The sequence below is a fragment of the Furipterus horrens genome, unplaced genomic scaffold, assembly GCF_987537825.1.
Source record: "Furipterus horrens unplaced genomic scaffold, mFurHor1.1.pri manual_scaffold_1, whole genome shotgun sequence".
Classification (NCBI taxonomy): Eukaryota; Metazoa; Chordata; class Mammalia; order Chiroptera; family Furipteridae; genus Furipterus; species Furipterus horrens.
The window spans coordinates 6318455-6342396 of record NW_028327171.1 but is presented as its reverse complement, the minus strand read 5'-3'; the positions used below and the strand labels follow the sequence as shown (position 1 = coordinate 6342396).

General features: G+C 46.3%; 1 protein-coding gene and 1 pseudogene across 2 annotated transcripts in view; one reads left to right on the top strand and one right to left on the bottom strand.

The window, feature by feature from the left end:
- Positions 1 to 9770, top strand: part of LOC150020560 (tropomodulin-2-like) — a 32469-nt pseudogene extending 22699 nt beyond the window's left edge.
- Positions 9771 to 22329: 12559 nt separating this feature from the next.
- The window catches only part of SH3BGR (SH3 domain binding glutamate rich protein), a 28891-nt gene continuing 27278 nt past the window's right edge, over positions 22330 to 23942 (bottom strand). For both annotated transcript variants that reach the window (XM_090271776.1, XM_090271782.1), the window contains one exon: positions 22330 to 22712. The gene's annotated coding sequence lies outside the window, so the exon portion shown is untranslated. The remainder of the gene's footprint in view (positions 22713 to 23942) is intronic.

The window sequence follows — 23942 nt, the reverse complement described above, 5'->3', positions numbered from 1 at the left end:
CTACAGTCCAGCCCTGACCAGTGTGGCTCCATTGTTTGGACATCGTCCTGCAAAGCAAAAGGTCTCTGGTTAGATTCCCAGCCAGGGCACGTGCCTGGGTTGCAGGTTCAGTCCCCAGTTGGGGGCATACAAGAGGCAACCAATCGATGTTTCTCTCGGGGTATCATAAAGATGTTTGGGAATGAAAGCAAAGGAGCACACAGTTTTCCCCGTCCTTGCACTAAAAACATGGAAAGTACATGCCTTCTGTAAAATAATCCAAATACTGCAGAGCTATTTCAGGACCTGCAGACGCCACAGTCACCACCCAGACACAAACCGCGGGGAACAGCCCTGGGTGGGTCGTCCCAAAGATGGGAGGTCTTTTTTGAATCCAAAAATGCTAATGAGCTTTTATGGCAGGGGGGGTCAGAGGCATCAGACTTAGTAAGGCTGGGAAAACAGGATGTTCTAAACCCAAAGTGACAAAATCATTTCTAAATACACCATTCAGTCCTCAGGGTACCTACCCAAGGTGAACTCTGAAGCAGCTGCTCATAACCTTGCTGTAGAGGCCACCCTCCCGGGGGACAGAAGTTGACAGCTGAGCACCATCCAAATACACCCACTGAGAAGCATGCACTATCCCCTATTTAAAAGGATCCCCCATTCCTCATACCAAAATAAAATGAGATTACACAAATGTGTGTGTGTATACATATATATGCATATATATACATATATGTGTATGCATCCCTCTTTCTCACCATCATACTTGAGGCTTCGTACATAGCTCTGACCTGTCATGCTCCCTGTTTTTGTGTCCCGGGGCTGCCATAACATAGGACCCCAGACTGGGTGGCTTAAACAACAGAAATGTATTGTCTCACAGTTCTGGAGACTAGAGGTCTGCAGTCAAGGTGTTGGGGAGACTGGTTCCCTCTGAGGACTGCAAGGAAGACTGTTCTACCCTCTCCCCTCCGCTTGCAGATGACCCTGTTCATGTTCACATGGCTTTCTCCCCATCTGCAAGTCTGGCTCCAAATTCCCCCTGTTTATAAGGACACCAGTCATATTAGATTAGGGGCCGCTATAATGACCTCATTTTAACTCGATAAAAAAACCCTATCTCCAAAAACAGTCACTTTCTGTAGCAATAGGGGTAAGGATTTCAACCTACGGATTTGGGAGCGACCCAGTCCAATGGCTAACACAGCCCCTCCTCCAGCTTCTGCCCTGGGAGTCACTTTAATCTGCGGCGCTTCATCTGGAGGAAATGTTTTTCTAAGATAATGAGGGGTTATTAAGCCAGGCGACAGAGGTTGTAGGGACAGTTTTATTTCGCTATGTTTTCATGAAATAAAATGAGCATCATAGAAATCCTCCCCCATAAAATGCTCCCTCGGGATGACCGGGGACTCAGAGAGCAAGCTCGAGAAAGGAGGAAATAAAACTATAAAGTTATAGAATAAACGCTCCCGACACCTTGCAGACTCTGCAATGAGCATACACACAGTCTGTGAAGTTCGCACAGTGTTCGGACCACAGCCTGATTTTGTTTTCTTTTTTCTTCTCTGCCCTTTGTCCAAATACGCACATCGTTTGGGTCCAAGGAGCAATTTGCTGTTGTAAAACTTGGGCGTGCTTAGGTATTGGGTACTTCTCAGGCCATAAGAGTCAAGCAATAAGACTCCATATAGCAAGAAAAATGAGCCATCTGCAACATGCAATAAATGTAAATGAATCTCAGAGACACGCTGCTGAGAAAATCCAGGCAGCAAGGAGGACTTCCCGTAAGATTCTACTGACACAAAATTTAAAAAGCGACAAAATTAATCTTTACTGTTAGAAGTCAAGACAGTGGTCAACCCCGCAGCATAGCAGTGACAGGATGTGGGTGGGTTTTTAGGGTTCTGGTGATAAGCTGTGTCTTTTATTTTTTTAATTGTTTTTCAATTACAGTTGTCCCGTTTTTCCCCCATTGCTTCCCCCCCCACCCCCCCATAAGCTGTATCTTATTTCAGTTCTGGTTCAAGGCGTGCCCTGAGCACTTACGATAAGAGCTCTTTTCTGAATGCACATTGAACTTCAACACACTTGTTAAGTATGTGTTTTCCTTGGTCTGTTTCCTTCTTGGGCCCCCACTGCCCCTTTTTCCTCACCCAACCTTGAATTTCAGCACAGAGGTTTTTAGGGACGAATCCTCGTGCTCAGACGAGACCCATTCCATCAGGAATACAGTTCAGGAGCTGCACAGCCTCCCTGGCTGACTACTGAGCTGCTGGCAGAGAGGTGAACCCTAGGGAACTGGGCTTTAAGAGATGTTTCCGAGTATTCGGCCGCAGCTAGATTCCACAGGGAAAACAGCAGCTTTCGCAGAGTTAGCCCAAATAAGTCACTACACAGAGGAATGATGGGGAAAAAGCCTATTACAAACATTTAGGTGGAAAGTAAGAATCCAAAGTGGATCAAATATGCAATGTAAGATAAATTTTCAACAAAAATATTATAAGACATGCAAAGAAAACAATGACCTATACTTCAGGGGGAAATTTTTTGTCAATAAAAGTCCATTGAGTGTCACCGAATATTGGATTTAGCTGACAAAGACTTCAAAGCAATTACTATAAATATATTAAATAAACTAAAGAAAACCATGTGTAAAAAAGTTAAAGGAAATTATGACCATGATGAATCAACAGAGATTTTTCAATAAGAAGATAGAAATTCTAAATGTTAATAAGAAAACAACAACAATAAATTCTGGAGGTGAAAAACCCAATAAGTGGAATGGAAATTTCACCAGAAGACTCGGTAATGAATTTGAGAACGCAGAAGGTGCTGCGGCCTTGAAGGTGCATTGATGGAAACTCCTAATCTGGAGAACAGCAAGAAAAAAGACTGAATAAAAAGGAACGGAGCCCTCTACACGTGAGGAGAGTCTCAGAGTGAAGAGAGGACAGGAAGCAGAAAAGTAATTTGAAGAAAGAGTGACCAAAATTTTCCAAAATTTCAATGTGAAAAAAAAAAAGTGCAGCCACTTTAAAACTCGCTTTGGCAGTTTCTTCAAAAGTTAAAGGTAATTGTACTCACTGACTCAGCAAATCCAGTCGAAGAGAAATGAACTCTGAACAATGTATAAAAAAAAAAGAAAAAAAAAATATATATATATGTATATATATGAGCAGAAGACTCTCGGGGGCACAGAAAACAGACTCTGGAAGACATTGAAACCTGGAAGGATTAGCAAAGGGTGAGATTCCGGGTTCGATGACCTTCAAATGACTTTAAAGGTCAAGTCAGCACCTCCTGAGGCAGCTAAAACATGGGTAAAAATGCTGCAGCCTAAAAAAATCCGAAGGACAGGGTTCAGGGAAACCACTGCCCCTACAAAATCAGAAGGGAGCCCCAGAGATGAAAGAGTCAGAGAGGGGAGCCCCAAGTGATGTGTCTAAAGTGCCCCAACCTCTGGCTGACCCCCCTGAAACATGGGTGAGGGGAGTAGACTGTAAATGACCTGCTCAAGACAAGAACTGTGCTCTTCCATTCATCAATAATGTGTCCATATTAGCTCCTCCGTTGTAAGCAGGGCGCCAAGATACTACAGGAGGAAGTCTGGGAGGGAGGAGGAGGGAGACTAGGAGAACTCCGTACTTCCCACTCGCTTTTTTTGGAAAACTAAGACTGTCCCCAAAAACGATTTGAAAGCTGCTAGGCTGACCTTTGGAAACCTGAAGGTATAGGTAGGTGAAGCAGAAGGGTCAGAACTTCCACAGCGGGTGCTGGAGGGCGGGGTTCAGGGGCTCTGTAGATAGCGCAGCCTCAGCAGAAGGGCTACTGAGCCGAAATTCTCGGCCGCCCACTGTGTTCCACAGGTCGGCCCAGAGGCCATTGCCGTTATTAAATCAAACAAATACGCCAATGAGAGGGGCAAGCGCATTGCTAAAAAAAAAAAAAATTCAGGGGATGGGTCCTAGACCCAAGGAGGAGAATCCATCTACGCCAGGAGCTTAGAGCCCCCCTCGACCTCCGCAGCAGGGACAACTGAGGACCTCGCCGCAGGTGCTGGCGGGGAGGAGCGCAGGGACATCCCGTCTCTCTGATGTGCTCACTGAAGAAGGAAGCAAGGTCATCAGCTGAGAGTGAGGATGGAGCAGAGGATGGTGGGAAATGCCTGAAAGCATCTTCTAGAAGAACAAGGAAGCAGGCGAACCAGGAAAGCAGAGCGCTGTGAAATTGCAGGGCATTAATGACCCACCGGTGATTGCGGTCATGAAGTTGAGTGAGACTCTAAGTGTGGGTGTTTGTTTTTCTCCGGCTCCATTCTGTTGGCTGGAGGCAGAGAAAGACATGAGTGGCAAATTGGAGTCAGGCAGGGCTGTGGTTTCCCCAGGCAAGCGCGGGCAAGCGTGAGAAGTCAGGGAGTGGAGAATGTGCCAGCCACTGACTTGAGTGTTTGACCAGGAAATTGAGAGTCAAGGAGCAGAGAGGAAAGGCTCAGGGAGGGGCAGTAAATAGAGGTGAATCGTGTATAGGTTCTTGAAGAGGCAAAGGGTCGCCAGAGCTCAGGTTAGGCAGAGGTAACCTGAAAAGCCAGGAGGTGGTGGGCAGACCGTGGGGAGCATATGACGGAGATCGTTGGGGGAGCTGCAGCTACTGGTGATGACAGAGTCAACAGCAGTGCCAGAAAGTTCCAATGAAACTATCTGTGGTGAGGCACCAGCCAATATGGCAGCCACTGGCCACGGGCACTTGAAATTGACCAGTGCCACCAAGGATCCAAATTGTTACTTATCCTTAATTTTAATTGACTTAAATGTAAGGAGCCACGTGTGACTAACTAGTGGCTATCATACTGGACTGCAGAGGTCTAGGGTATTATGAATCGTAAGGGTGGGAGGGGTTTAGGGTACAGGACACCATTGTCAGAAGAGAGGGATTCAAGGAGCAAGGAAGTTCCTTGTTAGATGAATCAGCTGCATGTATTGAAATCATGAGGAGTGAAGGCTGGAGAAGTCATGGGGACAGTGGCAGTGAACCAGGAGCTGAAATCATTGAGAAGGGAGCGGAAGTGACCCAGGAGTCATCAGAGGAGCTGGTTGGCAGATCCTGCCCTTGCTCCCCACCCAGAGCCCAGATTCCTGACCTTACACACAGCCTCTGGCAGAACCCACCCTGTGACTTTAGGGACCAAAACCCAAGCCACCCATCGGAAGATGCAGTGAGACCTTCCACTCTTTTTATCCCTGAGCTTAATTTTCACAGCCACGGGTCAAGGCTCCAGAGTGGAAACGGGCTGAGACCCTGGTCTACAGTTCCCCATCCTTGACATTCCTTAGTGTTCCCTTTTCCCAGGTCTAGAGCTGAGGCTGGCAGTTGCCCAGGGAACACCATTCACCACAACACGTGAATTTCTAATTCTCCTCTGTTGTAAAAAGAACACCCTTTGCGTCACCAGGGCGCATTGGTGTACACAGCCCATAGCTGATCCTACTGCGATCTGTAAAGCCCAGAAGTTCAAGCCAACACATTGAATAAGTTCAAACACAAGCCAAAACTGAGGCTAACGTTGTCCCTTTCTGTCACCACATTCTATACTTTTATTATTCTATATGTATGCAAATACCCACAGGCTAAACCCTAAACAGTAACAGTTCCACAGATGTACACACATGATCTGACCCACTTAGCCATGACTGAGCCATAAAGCATGCACCGATGTCCTAAACAGTATTGGCCCTACTGTCAGAGTAAAAGCACATCACATGGGCTCATTCAGTCCTCACAGTGTACAGGGGGTGGGTGTTATTTTTGTCCCCACTTTAGAACTCAAGAATTGCCTAAGAAGAGGTTAAGAAAATCACCCAAAATCTCACACCTGGAGAATAAGAAAACCAAGATCCAACCACAAAGACGAGGATTTTACCGTTATAACTTGCAACATAGCTATTGTCCTATACCAAAGTGAATTGGAATTCAGGCACATTGTTACCGTCACCAAAATTTCCAAACTAAGCACTCCTCTTTCTTTAGAACTTAAAATTACACCTCTTTTCAGGATCAATACTTCCCATCCCAGACATTTTATTATCTCAGGCTCTATTTTCTCCTCGATTTTATAACACACAGATTATCTTTGTTGAAAATAAATGCCCTAAATCTTGTGTCTAAGATTCTTGTGGAAATTGCATCGTGAAAACGAGGCTACTTTCTTTTTTCTCAGTTGGTTAGAAAATGTTATTTTATATGGGCAGATTCCAGAGGCTTTGTGGGTGGCAATTATTTTTTACTATTGTTCATTGAGGTATAACGTACAAACAATAACACGCATAAACCCTAATTGTGGTAGAACTCATGTTTATATAGATATTTCTTTTTAAGATTGTATTTATTTGTTTTTAGATAGAGGGGAAGGGAGGGAGAAAGGGAAGGCAACATCAGTGTGCAGGAGAAACATCAATCAGTTGCTTCTCACAGGTGCCCTGATGGGGGACCAGTCCTGCAACCCAGGCCTGTGCCCCGACCAGGAATCAAACTGATGACCTTTTGGTTTGTGGGATGACACCCAACCCACTGAGCCACCCCAGTCAGGGCAGAACTCAGATAGCAATATTGACTGAAACAAAAAATTAGAATAAAATGGTATTATTCAAAATTCACAAAACTAAATAAGGGTAAAAGAAATTTAAACTCTTCTGGCATCTGGTCCAGATCTAAAGATAACACAGGACAACGGGAAACTCCTGACAGTGCGGAGCGCTGCAAGACGAACCAGCCTTCTCCTTAAACAGATAAATCACAAGGAAAAAGATAAAGTCATAGATTAAAAGAAACTTAAGATCTATATCCTCTGACCTTAATCTTGAAAAAGGCGCTACTTTGAATCCCACTTTCTCTCTGAGGCGGGAGCTGATGGGGAGCCTGGCTCTGGGAGCAGCTGATGGAGACCGAAGGCTCTGACAGTGGGAGTTCGGGTGAAGCCAACTCTGCAGAAAGGACGGCTTGTGCAATCCCTGTTTGACCTTTGAAGCAGCGTTGGTGACTGTACATTTTGTACGTAACGTGAGGGATATTTAAAGAACACGCCCCAACTCTGTGGATGATGAGCACCAAACGCACGTCTGGAGGAGCGTGTCAAATGGAGCACAGACAGCTTTTAAGAGAGGAGCCTGCATTACATGGACACATCCACCAGGTTTGCTAGCATTTTTCATTCATCTTCTCGTAAAGTAATCAATAGAGTGAAGATTAAGACTCGCGTATTTTTGCCCTGGCGGGTGTGGCTCAGTTAGTTGGAGCAGAGTCCCATAAACCAAAATGCTGCCGTTTTCTTTCCCGGTCAGGGCACGTGCCTAGGTTGTGGGTTCAGTCCCCGGTCGGGGCACAGGCAAGAAGCAGCCAATCAATGTTTCTCTCCCTCTCTCCCTCTCCCTCCCTTCCTTTCTCTCTAAAAATCAAAAAGCTTATCCTCAGGTGAGGATTTTAAAAAAATACAAAGACTCCCATTTTCTCTCTCGGGTCTTCAGGCTGAAGGCTTGCAGTGGCCACTGTCACAACCCTGGGCCCACTTAACCCAGAAGAGGCTTCGTTAGAGGGTTTAGCCTTCAGCCTGAGCCTGCGGGGCGCTGAGAGCCACCTGCTGCGGCAGCTGTTGCCATGGTTACCAGGCCTGCTCAGGATGCTTCCCAGGTTACAGACAGTGCTGCAAGACAGACTTGGCTCTTTCTTGGCTTTTATTCCCACGGTGTCTATTGGTTTTATTCTTGGATTAAAAACCATCGTGCCCCTCGGACATGGGAAACTCACCCGTCTCGGTTCTGATATTTGAGAGCACCAGGAGCATGGTGTGGCCGGGCCAACTATCATGCACGTGACTTCGCAAATGGAACTTATGCCTTTACATACATGTCTTTACAGTATGTATGGGCCAGGCCTGGGAGGGGCTTCCTCCCAGGGAATCCCTTGACAAGTTGCTTCAAGAAGGATAAAAACCACTCCTCTGCAAACATGCATTATTGATACGGTCAAGTAAAAATAATAGTGACCAACTGAAAACCATAATCTGTGGTCTGGAAGCATAAATCCTCTTCCAGAACGCAGAATTACTCAAGGTGAGGCACAGACGTATCGCACTGGGCCCTAGAAGAAAGCAAAGGTCTTGGGTGAGGGGTCGTCAGCATCCCTTAAGTAGCTCCAGGAGGGTCCCCAGGAGAGAAGTCACCCAAAGCCAGCCCCGTGCCCCAACCATGGTAAGAGCAGCATGTAATCAAAGGCAGAACTGCTCTGTGTGGGCACCATGAACTTGGCTGTCATTGTGAAGGTGAGGTCAACCCAGGCTACACATAAACACAGGACAATAGCGAGGCATTCACTATTTACCTTGGAATGTACAAACCCTATAAGATGTCTAAGGCCTAAGGACAAGTGAACCCACGCCAAGAAGGGAAACTACGTGCTTTTTTCTGCACAATTAAGACTGAGACAGACTCATGTGGGGGTATCAAGGAGCTGTGTCCACAGCAGTTATGAGCACCAGCTTTATTTTTAACATTTTATTTAAAATGGGAGAAAGAAAGGGAGAGAAACATCAATCAGCTGCCTGTCATGTGCCCCCAACCGGGGACCTGGCCCACAACCCAGGCATGTGCCCTGACTGGGAATCGAACCGGTGACCTTTTGGTCTGCAGGCAGGTGCTCAATCCGCTGAGCCACACCAGCCAGGACTCAGTACCAGCTTTGAAGCCAGGCAGACTGGGGGCAAATCCCAGCCCCTTGCTATTGTGAGAACCTGGGGAGCCTGGGGCAGCTTTCGAGTGTCCATTTCCTCGTGGCAAAAGGGGGAGGGTAACACCAGGAGATACTGCAGGTAAAATGCTTGACACAACACTTGGGACACAGAAAACATCCAGAAGGTGGTAGCTGTGATAACCACAAGCCGAAAGAAGACGGAGGAGGAGGAGGAAATGGAGAAAGAAAAGGCAGAACGACAGGAAGAAGGAAGAAGGAGAAGAAAGGAGAGGCGAGAGAGAGGAGGAAGTACAGAAGGAAGGGACGGGGAGAAGGCGGATGAAGAACCAGAAGGAAGGAGTGTGGAGGATTGGCAATAGTCACAGTGTCGTGTCCCAGACAAGGACAGAGAAGATGAGTCACAGCCCCGAGATATGCAGTGACCTGGGTTCAAATCCTGCCTCTTACATGTAGGTATTCATGACCCCTGAAAAGATCTCTAGCAGTTCCAGTATTTACCATTTGGCCTTCCCTTCTGACCAATTAATTCACCTTTTTTCATAAAGATGCTTATACTGATTGTAGAATTTACTCTTCGTATATTGTATTTAACCTTTCTTCTTTATTTCAGTTTTTGATAACAGTTTGCCAAAATTTATAAAGAACTCAGACAACTCAACTCCAAAAAAAACAAACAATCCAATTGAAAACTGGGCAGAGGACCTGAACAGGCATTTCTCCAAAGAGAACTTATAGATGGCCAATGAACGTATGAAAAGATGCTCAACGTCACTAATCATCAGAGAAATGCACACTAAAGCCACAGGAAGATACCACCTCACACCTGTTGGGTTCGCTCTTGGCTTAGGTTTGGTGAAAGGGATGAACCCACCCAGACCACCATCCGCTTAACGAGGAACGTTAGGCAGAAGACAGAACAAGTCTGCCCCTGAAGGTGGCTTTAGAAACTCTCCGTTCCCTTGCCTACTTTCTCTTCTTGTCTCTGCAGAACAGTCCTTCTGCTCCAGTCTCTCCTCTACCATGTGGCCAAGAAGGAGCCTTGAGAGGCTGGGTCGTTACGCAGAATTACTTGGGACCCCTTAGCCACTATCCTTATAAAGTTGGCTCCTCCAAGGGGCACCAGGCAACAAGGCGCAGTAAAACTGGATATTGGCTGGACTTCAAGGTGTAGGAAATTTATGAGGTCACCTGCTGCCTTGGGCAACATGTGTTGGCTTCAGAACTGGACCTGGGCAGCAGGGATTAAAAATCACCGATGAATCAGGCTTAGGAAACAATGCTTCCCTGGTTTTATCTTTTGCTGAGACATTCCACCAAGGTAATATTTTCCCTTGAAAAATTTCCAGTGGAGAACAGGTTTCCTTCTATGAGTGAAACAGGAGTTTGAACCAAATTTACATACATTTTAAAGGACCACTAAGTTTAGCTGGCTTGAGATTATACTGGTAAAAGGAAAGGCGATTCCAAGATATCTATTATATTATTACTTTCCATTAAAAAAACAGAAGCATATCTGCAATTGCTGCTTTGAAAAAAATCTTCCATTATCACCACTTACCAAAACACCTCCCATTTCTTAGGCATATTTCTAGTGTCTTCCTTTGGCTTCCCCAAGATAAGTCAAGTGAACTTTAACCAAGAATAGATATGAAGAGAGGAAGTACTCTTAAATGAAAATGGTCACTGTCCTTTGGAATGATCACTATCTTTCAGACCGAGAACCTTTTGTCCTGGGTCTCCATGTGACTGACAGGAGAATGGGTAGCTCAGGATACTGTCATCACGAGAACCAAGCACCGGATCCGGGAGCCCCCTTGCTCTCTGTTTCGTGCTCAAAGTTTCCATCTCTCTGGCATTATTTCTTCACACACACACACCCCTTTTCATCTTCACTTTCTGACATTTTTAGAATGAAGGCTGCTGTTGCTTTTGCCTTAAGCTCTGGGTTATTTTCATTCAAAAATATAATCTTATCAAGGAAAAGAACAGCTGGGCAGAATAGGAATTTCTATATTTGTTATTAATTATTGAAAACCAAATATTTGAACCCCAAGGAATGAGGTCATACATCTTTACGTTCCGAAGATTTCATGTGCAGGGCACGCCGTTGTAGCCAACTTCCTCCAGCTGGACAGGCAAAAGGAGGAGAGACCGTAAGTGCAAAACCCAGCAGTAAGTTTGTTCTTCATCTTTAAATCCTGTGTTTTTCTTTACTTCCTGTTTTTTTAAAAATCAAATCATCCTTAGGGAGAGAATCTCTGACCGAAAAAGAAAACGGAAAATTGGGGAGCTGAACTCAACGTCTACAGAGTCAGTCGGCAGCATCGGCAGGAACTGTTTATGGATTAACAGCCGGAGCCTCGCGTGGCTCAGAGGAGCACTCCGTTCCGAAGGGGCACGAAGATCCCAGCTGAAGTGCTGGCCAGCACGCAGGGAGCCCTTCACTCACTCACTCCCAGCAACACTGTGAGGTAGATGTTATCTTCCCCACCTTCCAGGTGAGAAAACGGAGGGGGTAGAGAAGTTGTGTGACCTGCCATAACCGAAGCAGCAGCACCAAAAACCAAAAGCGACGCTGTCTGACCCCAAAATTCATGCTCACAACTGTTAGACTGTGCCATCCACCTTTGCTTTGGCATGACCAGAAAAATGTGGGAATAAACTTTCACTGGATTGTTTGTACTTAAAGTACATGTTTGAATTGTAAGGGGAGAAAGCAATGGTTTGTTGGGTTTCTGATACTGAAAAGTACGGTAAGAATCTGATTGACCTGATAGCTATAAAAAACTTCTTGAAAATAATTTTTACCAAGAGTTACATTCAAACAATTTAACCATTTTGTGTCCTGGGGACCAACCAGTAGGAACAAGCATGGCTGAGACATTGGAACATGTGGCCCAGTGTAGAGATGGGAGCTAACCCTTTAGAAGCTGGATTGTGGAGCAAGGGAGAGAAGAGTGGCCCGGGAGGAGCCCGGGCAGCAGGCCATTTACCTAGTGCCACGGAAGTATGACTTCCACATTTTGTCGGTCCTGCGGCCAGGCTGGTGTGTCCCAGCACAGGTCAGCGCACCGCAGCCCGCTCTCAGAGCATGACAGAGCTGCGGGCCGCCTGAGCTCGGGGGGCAAGCCCTCTCTCACCTGCTTCTCACACGCCCCTTGGAGGAAATGAACACCGAGTCCCCGCTGGGTTCTCTTTTTCTCCGAAAGATTCCCGCGGCTCAACAACAAGGCCCCAGAGTAGCCGGAGGACTTCGTGGAAGTGTGGTTTACTCAGAGGCAGAGCATCAGGAGGCAGGTAATGGGCCTCAGTTCCCACAAGGTCACAGTGAAGCATCAGCTTAACAGCACAAAGGTGGTAACGTGAAAAATGCAGGTAAATTTTTTAAATCCAGCTGATGAGTCTCTTATTTTTAACAGTAAATAATACAACAAAAATGATCAGTGTCCCAGACTGTTGGGCTGATTCTTACACTGGACTAGGGGATGTGACCTCGTCTAGTGCAGGGAGGTGTGACTTAGTCCAGTGCAGGGGCATGTGACCTGGACCAGTGCAGGGGGGTGTGACCTGGACCAGTGCAGGGGGATGTGGCCTGGACCAGTGCAGGGGCATGTGACTTGGACCAGTGCAGGGGGTTGTGACCTGGACCAGTGCAGGGGGTTGTGACCTGGACCAGTGCAGGAGGATGTGACCTGGTCCAGTGTAGGGGGCTGTGGCCTGGACCAGTGCAGGGGGTTGTGGCCTGGACCAGTGCAGGGGCATGTGACTTGGACCAGTGCAGGGGGTTGTGACCTGGACCAGTGCAGGGGGTTGTGACCTGGACCAGTGCAGGAGGATGTGACCTGGTCCAGTGTAGGGGGCTGTGGCCTGGACCAGTGCAGGGGGTTGTGACCTGGACCAGTGCAGGGGGTTATGACCTGGACCAGTGCAGGGGGTTGTGACCTGGACCAGTGCAGGGGGGTGTGACCTGGTCCAGTGCAGGGGGTTGTGACCTGGTCCAGTGCAGGGGGATGTGACCTGGTCCAGTGCAGGGGGTTGTGACCTGGACCAGTGCAGGGGGATGTGACCTGGTCCAGTGCGGGGGGATGTGACCTGGTCCAGTGCTGGGGGGTGTGACCTAGTCCACTGGCCAGAAAGGCTCCGCGGACACTGCAGAGGCCGTCAGGAAAATTTAAGGATTTCCCCTACGTGAAATCGCCGTAGCAGCTCGGGCAGGCAGCAGAAAGGATCGCCACAGACAAGCACGGCCTTTGGACTCCCACGCAGGGTTTGCACCCGTCCCCGTTGCACAGCTCACCAGCCGCGCGCTCCTAGGTGGGCCCCTTAATGTTCCTGAGCCTGTTTCCTCAGCCAGGAATACAATTCTGTAAAAATAACACTTAAGTCTTAATGTTACAGAAACAGGGGAATCCAAAAACAAACCGCAGAGTTTGCAGCTGGGAGATAGGGAGCAGGAAGCAGCTTTCAGGATGCCCTTGCATGCCTGGAGCTAGTGGCTGGAAACATTGTTGCAAAGATCCGCTTTACTTCCAAGACTCAGGAAGATGGGAGGGATCTTGGACTGTGGGCTGGTAGGAAGAAGCAGACAGAGCCTACGTGGGTTCTGTGAATGGTCAGGACGGTTTGCAACACCCACTGCGTGAGAGGACGCAGGGGGAGAGAGGAGGCAGGGAGGAAGAGAGAAGGAGCTGCGGACATTTTGGGCTGGCTCTGGCTCTAGGAGGCTCTCTCTCTCAGGCTCTCTCTGGCCCTCACGCCCTCACTCTCGGGCTCTTGTGGGCTCCCTCCATGTGGCTTGGAGCAGGGGTCTCCAGGCAGCTTTAAGAAGGGGCTCTTGCCAGGCTGCTTTGAGAAGGAGCCTGCGGTTTGCAGGAAGAAGGCAGTTTACAAGGAGGCTGAGAATCCAGGCGGTCCTGCATTGAGAGCTGGAGGGCACCGCAGCACAGAAAGGACCTCGCCAATCAGAACTGAGTGATTGGCAGCTGCTGGTAAAGTGAACTGTGCCTAGGAAGTAGGGAAACGGTGTTTCTGACTTTCCTAAGACTGGCCAGGTCTGGGAGGGGGAGGCAGGACTTTGTGTAAATAAACAATTCTTTTTCTTTTCACCAAACTCTGGTATTCAGAGTTATGATTCTGGCAGCGGGCAATCGGGCCCCTAACTAAACAGCCCGTGGGTTCTGTTTCCATCGGAGCAGCCCAGGGGTTCTGTTACATTAAGGTCGTTGGAAGCACGAAATAAAAATCTTTTAAACAGTATCTGGCACGTAGCAAGCTGTGAGTCTCATTCCCTTTCTGACCAAGAAGTTCATTTAACACGTCGGATCAGCGCACTGTGCTCTGAGTCACAAAGACAGAGACATGCACTCTGCCCTCAAAAACCTACAGTCTCGGTATTTACTCAGCAGAAATAAATACATTTGTCTACAAGAAGGCTTGTCCACAAGCGTCCACGGCCTTTATTCAAAATAGCCCCAAACTGGAAATGACTCCACTGTCCACCTACAGATGTACGAATAAACAAACCGACAGTCCCCTCCTGGCCAAAGGAAAGAAACAAACCACTGGTACCAACACGCATGAATCTCCAAAACATTTTGAGAAGGGAGCGAAGCCAAACAGAAGCGAGAAAATAGACGTTCTAGGAGGGGAACTCTATGGTGTCAGCACACCACGTAGAGGTTGCCTGGGGCTGGGGAGAGGGCAGACATTAGCTGCAGAGGGGCACAGGGGAACTTTGGGGAGCGACAGAAATGTCCTGGATCGTGTTGGGGCGTTGGTGGCGTGAATATACACCTTTGTCAGAACCCATCAAACGCTCTACTTAAAACAGGTGCGGTGGTAGAAGAAACGGATCGAGTCTCGGTCTCCTGATCCTGGCACAAGGCTCTCAGAAACCTGCGACTGTCTTGAGCAATGGGACCACCTTTTGTCATCTTTAAGGAGCCCCTTCAGACCATGAGATGACTCGTGAGGGGTGGGGGGATCTAGGTCGCCTCCAACGGGAGCTGGTTGCCAGAAGAACCAGTCACAGGATTCGGTTATCCCCTCCAGCCACACCCCCACGCCCATCTCCAGGGAGGGGAGAGGAGCTGGAGATGGGGTTCCAGCACCGGCAGCCCACGATTTAATCAGTCCTGCCTCGCTAATGAAACCTTGATAAAGACCTCAACAAGACCTCGCTCTGTGTACTGTTCACTTGGCTGTTGGTGTCTTACCTAACGGATTACAGTCATAAGCATTGTGCTTCCCTGAGTCCCGAGAGTTGGTTTAGTAAATTATCACAGTTTGGCGGCAGGGGGGCGGGGATCGATTCCCTCTGTAACGGGTGGCGGCCACAGTGAGTACCCCGAGAACTTGGGAGAAAAGGAAACGGGACGCCCCTGATGGTTCAACTAAGAAGGCGGCCCAGCAGAGAAGTACGAGTCACCTTGCTCCAGGGCCTGAACGTCTGGACAGTGGCATCAAGTCTAAAGACAGAACACGGGGACAGGAGGAGGCCCGAGACCGGGCGCGCTGAGCGCAGGGTGCACGCTGCCCACCGCCGGCCAGCTGCTGCCCAGGGGGGCAAAGCCATGGTCAAGGGCAGAGAGGAAGGGTGTGCTGGGAAGGCCAGCCCAGGCTTCAGAGTGGAACCCAGGTAGATCAGAGTCCCAACCTGACCTCTTCCAGACTGTGTGACCTTAAACACGTACCGAACTCACCACTGCCTCGGTTTCCTTCTCTGTAAATGAGGGTGGTGTCCACCTCATCGGGTTACCATAGGGATTATGTGAAGCCCTCGATACAGAGCCTGGTGCACAGCAGGCTCCCGATACAGGTTAGCAAATAAAACTACCGTGAAACACCATACCAGCTGTCTGATTTTAACCCTGAACCGAGCAGGATGGACGTGAGCGGCTGCGGGAAGCGTCAGGCTCCTGTGCTGACCAGACACATCTGCTGGACCTGACCGAGCTCCTCCCGCACTACTCCCCGACCCCCACAGCACCTCCAGGGTCCTCACACCCGCCTGGCTGAGCCCTTGACAGTTCGCATCGTCACCCCTGAGGGCGTTGTGATGTCCTTGAGCAATGCCCGGATTTCTAGGTCTAGGAAACAACCCAACCTACCGCTCGCTACATTTTAAAGGTTTAGCAACTCATTTTTCCACTAATGAGAAAGTCCTTCCAAAAGAATTTTTTTTTTTTTTTGAAAAGCCGAGTATCTTAGACGACCAAAAAATGAATGCTTTGGTGAGGATCATGAATCTATGTTCAGATGTTTGGAAATATGTTATATTATGACTAAAATACTTGAAACAAAGGACAATCAGCCACTTGGCTCACCGGGGTTCTGTTTATACTTCTCTGAGGAGCTAGAACCATTTATAGGCTAAAGGAAGATCCTGTATCATTATCAAAATTGTCAGTAGGCGATCGGTTGCTGTCTGAATTTAAACTCCTTCTGAGTGTGTAATGCAAAGCTGTGAAATTCAAACAATCAATTGTTGGTTTTAATGGCTTTGAAGAAGGCATCACTAACATTTTGCCCAAAATAAGTCATCTTGGATAAAAATCCTTATAAACAATACACTAATTGATGAAGTGGCATGGAGGTTTTCTGTTTGTCAGTTTTTCCTCGGGCTGGCAAAGACCTTACACCGACCCCTGACTTCAGCAGTACCCGATGTTGGGCACATTGCAGGAGTCTCTGGGGACAGTTTATCGAGAAGCTTGTCTTTTGTCTCCACCTAATGGTCATGCCCTATTATTACAATTCACTGGGGTCCCTTCCCTTACTACACATGCACAGGTGTAACAGCTACACTGCTTTTGAAAGAAAAGTTTTAAATATTCCTCAAGCAACATAGTTCATTCTGTTTCTATACCTCTCACATTTCGTCTGGAAAACTAAGAACTCAGCAACCACAAAGCATCCGTATTGCGTGTCTTGGGTTACCGTGGGTGGCGCTCACCCTTGTTTCCTACTGTTCCCGGTACACCCCAGCTTAATTATAATCACTCCGTTCTTGTATATAATCTTCACGTTACTGCTGGCTCTATTTACACTAGCTGCATCACTCGGGCCAACGTTACTCAGTTTAATCTAACAACTATCTTTATGGTGCAAAGGCAGTCAGAAATCCAGTTGCCAGTCAATGTCACCAGAAAATGGCGAGACCCTAGAGGTCTCACTGCACTCAATCAGGCTCTTGCTAAAATCAAAGTCCGATGCTTTATGGATGCTCTTCTTGCTTGTGTTATCTCTGCTGTTACTGTTCTTGCTACAGCTGCCTCCGCTGCGACTGCCCTCGCGGAGTCTGTCCAGACTGCCCGTATGGCGGAAGCCTTGCTCACCACCACCACTCAAGAGATGACCCAAAACACTCATATTGATCAGGAAGTCCTGGCCCGACTCTCAGCCATGGAATCGGCCATACGGTGACCGGGGGAACGACAAGATGCCCTGATCAGCAGACAACAGCTCACCTGTGACCGAGGGTTTTCAAAACTGTGTTACTCCCCTGAAATAGAACTCCAGCCAGCATTCCTGGGCAGACATCCAGCATCGTCTCCAAGGGGCCTTTTCTACCAATTTAAAGGGCCGAATTGATCAATTACAGTTTGAACTCCATCAACAGTTTATGGACATTAAGCAGCTTGCTGAACAAAAAGTTTTTCAAACCCTAAGTAATAACCTTCAATGGCTTAACCCTAAAAATTGGTTTCAAGGACTAAATTTACGTATAGGAATAATAGGAGCAGCTAAGTGCTCATTGGTCATCATTATACTTTGTGTCCCCCAATGTGTCCACAAGCTGTTTTCCCGTGATCGTATTCAGGAAAAGCAAGTAGCAAGCTTTATAGGACCTTCTACTATAAGTGTCTTAGAAAAAAAAAAAAACGGGGGAGATGTAGGGGACCGCTCCTTGTGGTTTGGGGAACTATAGCCCAGGCCATGAGCCAGGTCCCCCCTGCGAGGCCTCTAAGACTCAACAAAAAACCAGAAAGGCTAAGAGGCAGACAGGATCGAAGGCCACTCAGAGGGTTTCCATGGGAACTGGGTTTAAAGAATGTATATTATGCTTTGAAGTTTGCTCTGCTTTTCTTATCTCTCAGTTAACTATAAACAATCTGTAGCTAAAAATGTATGAAGCCTTGCACCTCATGCCAGTGTGGCATCAGGATGTTTAGCAGACCCTGACATAGACTGGTCTCTGTGTTCTTTATATTGATATCTGTAATCAGTAACTGTCAACTGTAACCCAAGTGCCTGAAAGCTTATTGATGATTTATAAGTCTTGACCTTGTAGCTCCCCAATCCCCTCCTCAATAAAAGGCACGGGAGGTAGAAGTTCTGCGCTCTTCTCCCCTAGAGAGAGTAGCCACCTCCCATCCCTCCAGACAAAATACAGAGTCCTGAGTAAATTCGTTCTCTCTCAGCCATGATCCTGAAACCTCTGCGGGACAGGGAGTTTCCAGCCGAGCCAGGGTGTTGGAGGCAGGACAGCCTTACCTTGTACCAAATGATTTCAATCCAAGGAAATGCAAGAAACAAGAGGGAGAAAGGGCAGAGTGGAAAAGGGAGAACGGACTATTTAGCAGTTAGAAAAAAATGCCTTCAAATATTTGTGTATTTGCTTTTCTAATTAAAAACAAAACTAACAGTTACTTTGAATGTTTAGGACTCCCGTAGACTAATAAACCAAATTCTTTGAACTTCTATTAGTTTCAAATCATCATATAATTATATATAAATCATGTAATTATCCCATTGTCTGGTTCTTAGCTTCTTTTTGCAGAATGATTTTGCTTGTTCACTGGGTTTTTCTTTACACTTTTTTACATATTCATAATGCTGTTCAGTTTCCAGAAACTTCCTATATTGATCAAGCATGGGGGTTTTATAAACTACATTTTCATATTGTACAGTCCGTATTTGGGGATTTTCCTCTCTCTGCCTCTGGGCACACTATGCACTGCAGGTTAAACCAAGTCTGCAACAGAACTTACTCTATTTATATGGTGCTGTTATCTAAGTAATGTCTGCATTTCAATAATCCTTTAAAGAAAATGTAACGTGAGGAAATACAAGTACTCTCCTAAAATGTTCCTTTTATGATGACCGAAAGACAATATTACAAAAAAGTGATCCAATTCAAATAAGTGGTCGGTTATCTTTGCTTATTATTAACACAAATACTTATTTTCATTTACAAATGTGAGAAATAGGAAGACAATTGGCTTCTAGTTGAATAAAGCTATCTTTATCCCACCCTTTCACCAAAGAACTGAAGTCAGCCTAGAGAACAGCAAAAGCATAAGGCCTATTTGGCATGGAGCTGTTATGAAATCATACATGCTTTTGGATAAGACATAATTTAGCGCAGTGAAGTACATACAGAAATTAGTTTATTAATGATACAAATTTTAATTTCACTGTAGTCTCTCAGGTTATTTTTAGCAAAGGGAAAAATGTTTTTAAAGTTGTCTACATCAACTATTTGGAACAAAATAATCTTAGTTTTCTCCAAAATGCCTCTTTTTGTTATTAGGATAGCCAGTAAAGAGCTGTTTTCCAGAGTTCCTGAGATCCACACGGCTTCTGTCGCCATAGAAAACATGCTCAGGTGACACAAACAGTCTTACCTGCAAATCAGTCAGCAGACCCAGGAGGAAAAGCTTACAGCCTCTCCAAGTTGAATTGCCATAATCATCCTCAAATCAGTAAATCGTCCTTCAAGCAAGGAGATGAGCTATTCCAACAGTACAGGGGCAACGTTTGCAACAAGAAAAATATAAGGAAGAAATAGGTCTGTACTTCCGGCCAAGAGGGAGGCCTAGACAGACACGCTGCATCTCCCTCCACAACTAAGAAGGAACACAACTACCTCAAAACTAGAGACAACCAGAAGTTCCAGAAAAACCAAGCTGCATGGAAGTCCAGCAAACAAAGATATAAAGAAGAAATACTCATCCAGACAGGAGGGGTGGAGAGGACACGGTGTGGTGGCGGCAGCGGCAGCGGCAGCAGCGGCAGCAGCAGCAGGCTGGCGGAAAGTACAGTCACATGTTTTAAAAAGTCGGGAGGAGGAACACCTGGGGAGTGCTCCCAGCACCAGACCAGACTGCGCAGCTCACCATCCAAGCACTGGAGAAAATAAAGCCTCATTGCTTCTGACTGTGCAAACCAGTGGGGGTTGGGGTGGAGGCAGAAATTGCCAGTCTCTCAGCAGAGTCCACTTGCTTAAAGGGCCCCCATGGTCCTAGAACATCTGCAGACCCACCCACTCTGGGGACAATGGCCAGGGGAACAGCTAGAGAGGCACCAGTCCCATACTGAAGTGGGAGAAGTGCCTGGAAAAGTGGCAAGTGCTGAGCAAGCAGCATTGTTCCCTCTCAGGCCCCTCCCCCACATACAGTGCCACAACGTGGTAAAACAGTCACCCTATGTGACAAATCCCTAAGGCTCCACCCCTTATAATGTAGCAGGAGCAACAGCTCTAAGACACAGAGGCAAACAAACACAAGATGAGAAGACAGAGAGGTATGGCCCAAACGGGGAAACGGATCAAAGTTCCAGTGGGAGAACTAAGTGACAAGGAGATAGCCAACCTAACAGATGTAGATGCTCACAGGCTTGACAGATATGCTTAAGTATGGCAAACACATAAGGGAAGAAGTGAAGGCTATGCTAAAAAAAATGAAGAAAAATCCAGACAAAGCCAATGATGAAGGGAAGGAAACTGGGGTTCAAATCAATGATTTGGAACATAAGGAAGAAAAAAACAGTCAACCAGTGCAGAATGAGGAAACGAGAATTGAAAAAAAAATGAGCAGAGGCTTAGGAACCGTGGGGACAACTTTAAACGTGCCAACATCTGAACCATAGGGGTGCCAGAAGGAGAAGAGGAAGAGCAAGAAATTGAAAGCTTATGTGAAAAAATAATGAAGGAAAACTTGCCAAATTTGGCGAAGGAAATAGACATCCAAGTCCAGGAAGCACAGAGAGTTCCAAACAAGCTAGACCCAAAGAAGACCACACGAAAACACATCATAATTAAAATGCCAGAGTTTTAAGATAAAGAGAGAATCTTAAAAGCAGCAAGAGAAAAGAAGAGAGTTGCCTACAAAGGGGTGCCTATAAGACTATCAGCTGACTTCTTTAAAGAAACTTTGCAGGCAAAAAGGGACTGACAAAAAGTATTCAATGTGATGAAAAGTACAGACCTACAACCAGGACTACTGTATCCAGCAAAGCTATCCTTTAGAATGGAAGGGCAGATAAAGTGCTTCCCAGACAAGCTCAAGCTAAAGGAGCTCATTATCACCAAGCCCTTATTATATGAAATGTCAAAGGGATTTACTTAAGAAAAAGATCACAGGTAGGACGACGACCATGTCCAGCTTGAAGCAGCTAGAGGAGCTTGAGACCTTCGCCCATTGTCCTTTACAAGATTACAAAGGGTCCTAATATTTGAGAGGGGGGGGATAGTTAATTTTTACGAACCAGGGGTATGGACTTGGGGGGGATCGCTGGGGGAGGGGGATGCTGGGGGGAGGGGAACAAGGGGGAGAAAATTGGAACTGTTGTAACAATATAATCAATAAAAAACATTAAAAAAAAAAAAAAAAAAAAAAAAGAAAAAGATCACAATTATGAACATTAAAATGACAACAAACTCACAACTATCAACAACTGAATCTAAAAAATAAAAACAAAATCCAACTAAGCAAACCAGAATAGGAATAGAATCATAGGTATGGGGGTCATTTGCAGGGTTATCAGCTGGGAGGGGCAAGGGGGAGAAATGGGGAAATGGTGCTGGGACTAAGAAGCATAATCAGTTGGTACAAAATAGACAGGGGGAAGTTAAGAATAATATAGGAAAGGGTGAAGCCAAAGAACTTACATGCACAACCCATTGACATGAACTAAGGAGGGTGGGATTGCTGGGGGGAAGGGGGATACTGAGCAGAGGGGAGCAAAAAGGGGAAAAAATATGGGACTACTGTAACAACATAATCAATGAAATACACTTAGAAAAGAAAAGGGAAAAACATAAGGAAGAAATAGCACGTTCACCGAAAGGGGAGGGATGTCAACAGAACCTTCTAGGAAAGAAAAATACCTATGATAAACCACGGTGCAGCAGGTGAGCAGAAAAGCACTGTCAAACCTACCTGGTAAACAGTCATCGGGGCTGGATCAGCTCTTGGGGGACCGATGTTGTGGTATCAGGAGGCAAAATCATAGCCATGGCTGCTAATCCATGGAGAAAAAGCAGCAGCCTCTCCCTTCAGCACAGAAACATGCGAAGAACACTGAGTGGACATTTCTTTCTCCTTGCTGGTATCCCCACACATGTGGATGGTGGCCTTATGTTGGATAAGGCTTCAAAGATGACGCACACAGCGGAATGCATAATACAAAACAGGACGTAACCAGACAACCAGCAGTGTTTGGAAACACAGACCAAATCATCAGTGAAACAAAAAACACCCATCCCAATGCAGACAGTAGAGTTCTGCTGAGGATTTGGACATGGTAACAGATTAATTGAGTTCAGGCACATACAAGAAGAGACCAAAACTAAAAAGATCTGATGCTCTTGGGACAAGATCTTTGCTATTAATCTTTATTCATGTGCATGTTCTCTGGAAAGCATTTTATTTTGAAAGCTAATTCCGAGGCAAGTAGCATAAGGCACCTACAAGGAAATACTGTCCTAGCACAGAGCTCTATATTTTGAAATCATTATTCAGAAGGTCTATGAAGAGAAAGAAAGAAAACTTAGGCAAAGGCCAAAAATGTCAGGCCCGTGAAGGTATGCATGTAGAGTCTTGACACTGAATTTCATGTTGATATGACAAGTAGAGAGGTCCACACACACCTAACTGCGTTAGTACAGCTCCTCTGAGAGGTAGGCTCGCTTCGGGCAACGGCATTTGTTGAGTCTGGTCTGTGGGGAGACAGTTGAAATGTTGCTCCGTGACTTGGGTTTTCTATAAGAAAAGGGAAGGATTAGCGAGGCAGGTGTTAAAGGGAGAGAGAGAAGATTTAGCACAATCCTCAGTGTTTATCACGGGGGAAAGGGAAGTACTGCCTTCTGTTCCATAAATCGCTACTCCTCCTTTGTCCCAAGTGCAAGCCAGGAAATTAAGTGTTTCTCGTGGGAAATCAGACCAGGTCTATATCTTTCTCTGTGTTTAGCACACAGCAGACACCATACGGAAGACAACATCGTTAGTTTTAATGGTGTCCCCACTGCCTTTTCCTGGAGAATGAATGGAGAGGCTCAGTTTACAGTCAGGTCCTGGAGGGAACCTTTCAGGAGGGAGAATTTGGTCTTGTGCTACATGTAATCTCTCCGGGGGGCATCACCTGCACATCGGTGGCAAACACAGGAAACAAAAATTTGGTCTTAGTTCCATTCACGGCCATGTGCTCCCTAAAGAGCACCTGCGTGAGCTGCGATGGGCTTGCCTTTGGAAGCTGGTTTACTGAATGTCTGAACGCATTGCCAGGTTGCACTTTAAAGGATATTGAATCTCTCCAGGGGTCAGGGGCGGGACATAGGGAACTGTCTGGTCACTCCTTTACTGTCAGGCCTTCTGACCCCACAATAGACTTCCGTGGCCTGGATTCTAAACCAGAAGCCATCAGAAAAACTGGCAAAATGTGCTGGCCACATCCGCAATTGCCTTTTTTTAAAAAAATCAGCCTATAAAGCCATGTGGATACATGAAGGATTCTCTCGGCTGCACCATTTCACATTCGATATGTTTGTATAATTACCACATTAAAATTGCATAATTCTCAAAGAACTTTAAATCAAAGTGAATAAAAATGAATTTACACAGTACATATGAGTCTTTTACTGTGGGGATTTTTATTTGTTGGTATAAGAATAAATATCAGCATATTTTCCTTTCCCACCATTCTTCAGATAAACTTCTGAAAAGTAACCTTGCTGATGTTGGTTTGTTTGTTTTTTCAAATATGGGTCCCAAGGCATTCCTTAGAAATGGAAGTAGGGACACTAAAAAGACTGACAACAGATTTCTCAGTAGTAACAACAGAAAATTAATTAACAACTAGTTAATTAATTTAAAGGGATCATGCCCAAAATGATAACGTTAGGCCTTAACGTGGAAATCCGTGTGCCCAGAACAGAAAAGAGACCACCTGGGAAAACATCCAATGATGGGCGAGAATAATTCACTGTGCAATTT